Source organism: Peromyscus eremicus, chromosome 8b (assembly GCF_949786415.1).
Source record: "Peromyscus eremicus chromosome 8b, PerEre_H2_v1, whole genome shotgun sequence".
NCBI classification, from domain to species: Eukaryota; Metazoa; Chordata; class Mammalia; order Rodentia; family Cricetidae; genus Peromyscus; species Peromyscus eremicus.
The window spans coordinates 13,911,749-13,920,727 of NC_081424.1; positions in this window are offsets into that span (position 1 = coordinate 13,911,749).

The window sequence follows — 8,979 nt, forward strand, 5'->3', positions numbered from 1 at the left end:
TTCCAAAGAGTTGTTTTCTGACCTCCACATATGTGCCAAGTAGGAGATAATGTACACACACACAAACCACAAACATGCACAAACTGCTTTTTTCAAAAAAGACTAAAGATAATAAGTGCTGATGAGAATATAGAAGAAAGGGAACTTGATCATTGTTGGAGGTAAATTAGTACAACCATTATGGAAAACAATAGGGAGGTTTCTCAAATTAAAAACAGTCCCAGTAAATAATCCGGAAATCCCGCTCTTGAGAGGAAATCCCGCTCTTGAGAAAGTGTCCAAAGCAAGTGAAATTCTTACACGAAAAGATACCAGGACTTCCATGTTTATTATAACATTCACCATGTTATAGCTGTGGAACCAATCCAGGTGTCTACAGTGGGTGAATGGATAAGGACCACATGGGCTATATACATCATAGAGTACTATTCAGTATTAAAAAACAAGATTATGTTATTTGCAACAACACAGAATTGGAGGTTATTCTATTAAATGAAATAAGTCGGACACTGAAAAAGAAATATCATAGTTCTCATTTATGTGTGGAAATTGAACTATCTCATAGACACGAGTCAAAGATTAGAGACAGGGATGGACAAGGGTGAGGGAGAGTAAGTTAGGTGTGGGGTACCACAACACAGCTGGGTACTAGTTACGGTTTTCTATAGCACATTCGGGAAACTATTGTGTATGGCAATCTGTGATCTACAATGATGGAAAAAAGAATACAAGAGTTCCAAACACATCAAAAGCGATTATTGCTTGAGGAGAACTAAGTGTTTATTAATCTGATTTGAGTGCTAATTGTCTGATATGGTATGAAAATTCCAGCCCTAACTTGTAGATAATTTTGATCATGAGGCCAAAAGCAGGTGTTTTTTCTAAGAATATTGTGATTTTTCAGAGAAGCTCTACCACATTCTGTCCCCCAGAAGCTTGTAATCATATCATAATGCAAAATGCATTTAATCTACCTCCAAAAGTCCCCTTAGTCTATCACAGTCTCGACAATGTTTAAGAAAGTTCAAAGTCTCTTCTGAGATTCTTGGAATCTCTTAACTGTAATCCTCTATAAAATCAAAATCAAAACAAGTCACATACTTCCAGCATATAATGGCACAGGGTATACATTACCATTCCAAAACATAGGGAAAGAAGTATAGTGAGGAAATACTCGACCAAAGAAAGACCAAAAACCAGCTGGGCAAACTCCAAACTCTGCATCTCCATGCCTGATGTCAAAATGCTCTTCAGATCTCCAACTCCTTTCAGCTTTGTTGACTGCAACACACTTCTTTCTCCTGGGCCAGTTCCATTCTCTGTTAACAGTTCTCCTCAGCAGGTATCCCATAGCTTTGGCATTTTCAGCATTTTGGGGTTTCCAAGGCAACCCAGGCTTCACTTTCATAGCTTCATGAAATGGCCTCTCTAGGCCTCCATGTAGGGACACCCCTGACACATGCCTGTCCTCAGTGGCTTTCCTTAGGTACTCCTTGACCCTAAAACCAGAACCACATGGCTGAAACTGCCAAGTTCTACTGCTTGCTGGGGCTGGAGCATCACCCCCTCGTTCAATTATATCTTCACCAGCTTTCTGTTTTCCATGATTTTCTTCACTGCCTAAGCTTGGCTGTCCTGGAACTTGCTCTGTGGACCAGGCTGGCCTCAAACTCAAAGATCTGCCAGTCTCTGACTTCCAAGTGCTGGGATTAAAGGTATGTGCTACCACACCTGGCTCTATGTTTTTCTTTAGTTCCTTTTCACAAGTTGGAAATTTAGCTGGGTAGTATCTTGCCCTGAGATTACCATTTATTTCCTTTATTCCATTTCTTAATCTATTTATCTGTGTGAACACAGGATTTACCTCCATTTCACTTCCTAGTGTTTCTTTTCTCCTTAAATTTTATATTTTGTCATTTTTCCTTGCTCAGCTTGCTCCTTTTCATTATAGCTCTTCATTAGAGTTTCCACTAATAACCATAGGACAGAGTCTATTCTAAGCTGTTTTGAAATCTCCTTTGCCAAACCCTTCACTTTAGCCTCAGGCAGACTTTTTGGACAAGGGCCAAAAAACCAGCCACATTCTTCACCAAAATATCACAAGACCAGTCTCTAGGCCAAATACTTAACATTCTTCTCCTCTGAAACCTCCTGATCCAGGCCCCCACAGTTCAAATTACACTTAACACCACTGTCTTCCATGTTCCTTCTAGGATGGTCCATTAAGCAGAACTTAAAGTGTTCAACTGCTTTTCTAATCCACAGCCCCAAAGTCCATATTCCTTCAAACAAAAGCATGATCAGGTCTATCACAGCAATACCCCAGTCCCTAGTACCAATTTCTGTCTTAGTTAGGGTTTCTATTGCTGTGAAAAGACACCATGACCATGACAACTCTTATAAAGGAAACACATTTAATTGGAGTGGATTACATTTTTGGAAGTTTAGCCCATTATCAACATGGTGGTGTGCAGGCAGACATGGTGCTGGAGAAGGACCCGAGAGTCCTACATTTTGACCCATAGGCAACGGGAAGTGGTCTGTGTTACAGGGGATAGCTTGAGCACAGGAGACCTCAAAGCCTGCCTCCACAGTAAGGCACTTCCTTCAACAAGGCCATACCTACTCCAACAAGGTCACACCTCCTAATAGTGCTGTGGGATGACTCATCCCTAATAGGCTTGAGGGCCAGCTTGCCCAAACTAGTAAAAAAGATACTTTCTGAGAGCCAACCTGGGTCTGCCTAAGGGCCTTAGCAACAGCAGCTGAGACATGACCTGGACCAATGAGAGGCAGCCATGTCACACAAGCAAATGCATATTCATCAGACCTTCCCCCAGGGTGGAGTGGAGGGTATATAAGGCTTGCCTCTTCCTGAATAAACTGAGCTTGTTGTTTTGACATTCTCTCAGAGTCTGTGTTATTGACTCTGTGCCTACTTGGCCCCCTCCCCCAAAGGAAACAACAGCACAGGACCCTGCCACATAGTGCCACTCCTGTGAGCTTATGGGGGTCAGTTACATTTGAACTACCACAATAATTCTTCATCTGACTTGTAACATTTGCCACACATTTTCTAAGAAGTTCATAGCATCTTCTTTTTCCGTAATGCATGCCACTGTGGCTGCCTGAAAAGAACTGCTAGAAAAATCTAATTCCTACAAAACGTCAGTGAAAAGAGACTGACTTCCCATTCTGAACCTTTCAAGCATGGTTGTTGGGCATCACAAAAATGATGTATTGGTAAAATGTCTAGTAATGACTGCTATGCCAGGTTCATTAAACATGATGTTGTGATCTCAGGTGGTTCCTTGGAAAAGGATGCTTCAGTCTGTGTTAAAAAAATAAATAAGGTGACTTGTTTTATTTGAGTTATTTTTAAATCCCTGGATTCTTTAACTTGTGCCAAATAAAGTCCAGTACAAGCATTGCCAGTGACCAAAGCCAGGCTCATAAACAAAACAGGGGTGCTAATTTACTACAAAGGTTGATGCTGTTTTAAAAACTTGGCTTGGGTCAACACAAGAAGAGAATGAAAACGCAGTCTTGGGCTTATAAATAATTAACCCAGGCCCAAGTTTTCCAGGCAGGCTGATGAAAACTATTTTAAACTAATCTTTAGGAGTGGTATTAGGGGAGTGTCTCTCCACCATGTCTTTGGTTATTTAATAGTTTTTTTCAAATTAGTGAGCCAAAAGAATACAACTCAGATAAGTATTTCTTCTGTTTAAAATAGAACAGAGCTTCAAAAGCCAATTATAATTTGTTCTGGAAGATCTTTATGACTTTTTACTAAAATAATATATCTATTTTATTGTGCTCAAACTTGCAGTTTTATTTTTCTAGATGTTCAGAAATACAAACTTTGAACTTGTAATCCTCCTGCCTCAGTCTTGCAAGTGCTGGGATTATAGGCATGCACCATATGATGTAGAAATTGCTGTGCAGCTCAGAGTAGCCTTGAACTGGTGGAAAATCAACCTCAGTGTAAGCCACCACACTGGTTCCAGGCCAAATGACTCTTAACAAGATAGTTACCAAGTTCCAGTAGAAGAGCCCTGAGCAGCCCCAATGTCAACATAGCCCAATTGTTCACTGGGGACCCACAAATGGCCAACCAAGACTCAGTAATCATTGGTCACTCTGAGCAGTGAGGTAGGGACCCAGCAGCTGCTGTGGTTCCAGCCTCACTGCTATTGTCACTTACCCTAACAACACTTCCCAGGTAGGGATCAGTGGACTGGGTGTGAAGCTTCTTATGCCACTTTCAGGGAGGGACAAGAAGGACATCATGGAGAAGATTTAGGATCAGCAAGATGGTACAACACACACAAAAGATGTGCTCATTAATTTTTGTCAGCTTGACACAAACTAGAGTAAGCTGAGAGGAAGAAACATCAACTGAGGAATCACTTTCATCAAGCTGACCTGTAAGTGTGTTCATGGGACACATTTGCTTGGTTAATTACTGATGTGGCAGGGCCCAGCCCACTGTAGGCATTGCTACACCTGGGCAAGCCATCCTGTGGGTTGCATTAAAGGCAAGCTGAACAAACCATGGAAAGCAAGCCATTCAGCAGTGTTCCTCCATCGTCTCTGTTTCAACTCCTAACTCCAGGTTTTCACCTCGAGTTCCTGCCTTGGAATTTTACTGGTTAATCATGGGTGTGAAAGGGCCCAGTCCACTGTGCATAGCCACTCCAGGTTATATAAAAAGGCAAGCTGAGCAAGCCATGAAAAGCAAACCAGTGAGCAGCATTCCTCTTACTAATGATCCTCAAAAGTGTTTTTGAGAGCTTATTATGTTCTACAGGTAGTTTTTGGGTCATAGGAGTTGGGGGTCACAGTGCGAGTGGGCAGTACTCCTCGTTGGCAGCGCTAGCGTGTTGCTTGAGTATTTCACATTTGATCTTTAGTTTGTGATGGTGTTTAGTTGGTAGAACCTTTACGTGGTGCCTGGTGAGAGGTGGTTACATAGGGGTGCTTCCCTTAGAAGGGATTAATGTAGTTCTCAAGGCATGTATTTAATTTATGAGGAACTGAGTCACGATAAAAGAGTGAGCTTGACCCCTCCACACATTCTTGACTTTCTGTCTCATGGGTCATCTCTTCTTCCTGCATATACTTTTATTATGATGCTATTGCTTCTATTGTGATACAGCCAAGGAGGCCATCATCAGAGCTGGCATTATGTTAAGGCTGAATTGGGATTATATAATTGTTTGTGCTGGATATTAATTACTTTAACTGAAATTATATAGAGTTCACTATGCGACATCAACTTTCCTAAGATATCTGCCACAAAACTGACTTGCTTGAATTAATCCAGAAACTAAAGAAATGATGTTGTATTCAGTTGTTGTGGAATATTCCTTTACACTGTGTGAAGATGTGTCACTGTGATTGGTTTAATGAAGAGCTGAATGACCATTAACTAGGCAGGAAGAGGTTACGTGGGACTTCTTGGGGACAGAGAGCTCTGAGAAGAAGAAAGGAGATGCAGAGATGCATCAGCCAGATGGAGAGAGAGAGAGAGAGAGAGAGAGAGAGAGAGAGAGAGAGAGAGAGAGAGAGAGAGAGAGAGAGAGAGAGAGCGCTGCAGGGGGAGAGGTAAAAGCCATGAGTTATGTGGCAACATGTAGATGAATAGAAATGGCTTAATTTAAGTTATAAGAGCTAGTGGGACAAGCCTAATCTATAGGCCATGATTTCATAATTAATAATGTCTCTGTGTCATTTTTTGTGAGCTGACCACCCCCACCCCTACCCACCCCCCAAAAAATTCTTCCTAAAGTCACTGTTCTATTGCTGTGAAAAGATGCTATGACCTTGACAACTCTTACAAAGGAAAACACTTAATTCGGGCTGGCTTGCACTTTCAGAAGTCCATTGTTGCCATGGCAGAAAACATGGCAATGTGTAGCCAGACATGGTTCTGGTGAGGGAGCCTAGAGCTCTACATCTGGATTGGCAGGCATCCAGAAAAGACAGTGACAATGGTCCTGGCTTGAGCTTCTAAAACCTCAAAGCTCACCCCCAGTGACACACTTCCTCTGACAAGACCACATTTCCTCCCACAAGGCCACCTCTCCCAATATTGCCATTCCCTATTAGCCTATGGGGGACATTTTCATTCCAACCTCCAGAGATGGTGAATGGACGCTACAGAGTGAAGCATCCATATGGACTGAGTTGTTTCCAGGGTCATTTCTATTGACTGTGAGTGCTATGCTGTGCCAAGTTTGGGCCTCCGCCTTCCCTAACAGTGGATGAAGTATTTCTGTAATTTACCCAGAACCTACAGTTATTAAGACTGCTGAGTTTCAAGTTTTAAGACTCAGCTGTGTTTGTTTTTGGATCTTTCCAGCTATACAGAGCAGGTCTGCCACTCTAACAGCTCGGACCTGCTACCTTTCTTCCTTCCCATGCTTGCTTCACTGACGTTGAGATAAGAAGAAAGAGGGAAGAGAGCTTTCTCTGTCTTAATGCTAATCACAATGCAGCTATTAGTTTTCTCAGAGTGGCAGGCTATCAAGTTGGTAATACTAACTGTTATACTAGGTTTGTGCTTTGTTTTGTTTACTTTAGGAAATTTTTAGGAAAGTGGTGAATGGAGGTTATGGTAGTTTGAATGAAATTGGCCCCCATAAATTTGTAGGGAGTGGCACTATTAGGAGGTGTGGCTTTGTTGGAGTAGGTGTAGCCTTGTTAGAGGAAATGTGTCACTGTGGGGCGGGCTTTGAGGCCTCCTTTGCTCAAGCTATGCCCAGTGTGACACATAGTCCACTTCCGCACCATGTCTGCCTGCATGCTGCCATGCCCTGCTGTGATGATAGTAGACTAAACCTCTGAAACTGTAAGCCAGCCCCAATTAAATGTTTTCCCTTTTAAGAGTTACCATGGTCTTGGTGTCTCCTCATAGCAATAGAAACCCTGACTAAAACAGAGGTAATCAACAGCATGTAGATATGTTGACAGACGATGAACAATGGCTAAATTTTTGGATCCTGTGGACTGGGAACAACCAGCTCACAGCCAGAGTTCTTGTAGGTGAAAAATTCATCATCAGGGTTAAATTAAGTCTGAAAATATTACAAACTTTCAAAATGTATTTGTATAGTAAATTCACATTATATAAGGATTTTAATTTTCTATTTGTGTATAACTCAATTTGGAATCAGGATTAGGTAAGGCTAAGTGAAAAGACAAAAGAAAAAGGTTTAGAACTCAAAGCCTTCAAACTCAACAGGCGTAAGGAAGTGCCATGATTGGCATGGCTCCCCCTCTCTGTCTTCAGTTACTCTAGATAATGATGGTGTTATATAACAAAGCAAAGTGTCATAATATTCAGCTAAGAATATGGACACTGCCATGTAACAGATTTTTAAAAATGTTTAAATTGAATCTAAAACACATACAACAAAATCTATTTTATAAGTAAAAAAATGTGATAGTTTCTCAAGATAGATAAACTCATGTAAATACTTAGGTCAAGAAGCAGTCAGGCAGTTTGGACAAATGGAATCATTATTTTACTGTTTTGTGTCTGGCTTCTTTCACTTGGGATTATGTTGAAGAGAATAAAATATTGTTGTATGGAATCGTGTGTATTCCATTTGTATAGTATAATTGAAAAGTATAACTAAATAAGTACTCCATTGTGTGGATATACTACATGTTAATTTTCATTCTATTCTTGATAGACATTTTGTTAAATACAAGTTTCTGGCTATTATGAAAAGTGCTTCTATGCCCATTTTTTTAAAAATCTTTTGTTGAACATATGTACACTATCTTTTGTGTACATAGGGTCATATGATTAGCATATGGTTAGCATTTGTAGCTGCTGCCAGATACATTCCAATGTTTGTTTCAATTTACACTCCCGCCACCAGTGTATGACAGTTTAAGTTGGTCTACATTGTTGCCAACACCGCATATATTTTTTAAGGGCATTTGGTAGTATTTTGCTATGTTTTTTTAATTTTTATAATTCTGATGCCTCAATTGTGTGCCTTAAGCCCTTAAATTTCTTTTTCTATTTTTAATTGAATTGAATTTTTTCTTTTCTTTTTTTTTTTTTGCATTTTTCTTATTGGTTTATGGTTCTTCATGTATTTTAGGTACAGATTTGTATTGTATAACTACATTGCCAAGATATTTCATTATATCATTTTCTTAAGAGTGTCTTTTGATGACCAGAATTTTCCAGGATTTTTTTAAAACATAATTCTTTATTAATTCTTTGGGAATTTCACATCATGCACTCCAAACTTCCAGTCCCTCTGTATCCTCCCCTCACCCCTGCAACATGCCCCACCTCCCAAATCAATTAAAACCAAACCAAACCAACAGAAATCCTACCCTGCTCCTCTGTCTTTCAAACACGTCTTCCTTTATCCTACTGGCATTGGGTGCTGTAGTGTGTCACACAGTATACCCTTTTGTCCAACCAGCCCCACCCACAAAATGTTCATTGTGATGAGTCATTGATCTGGTTCAGGGCCTCTGGCATACCGTCATCACTGGACCCTCACCTAAACTTCTTTTGGATATCCTGCTGTTGTTCTGAGTCATGTGGGTCCTGGGGTCATTCCTCAGGACTAGTCCCTTTATACACTCTAGCAGGACATAGAAGGAGTAGATGCTAGGGTGGGCCAACCCAAGGCCCAGGATGGGGTCTCAGTGGTAGGTGAGCTGGTGGGTCCAGGCTACTGGGACACTACCACCCTTAAGTGAGGGGCAGTGCCAGCTCTCCTAGGCTCATGTCATTGGAGCCAGCTCTTCTATGCCCATGGTGAGGGGTGGGGCTACCTCTCCTGAGTGTGTGGGGTAGGGATGTGGGATGGAGTGGGGTGGGTGGGGGATGGGGTTGGGATGATGGGTAGGGGGTAGGGGAAGGTCAGGCAGCTCTCTTGTTATAGTGACCAGTGAGGAGCAGGGCCAGCTATCCCAGGGCCAGTGAGGGATAGCTGGGCA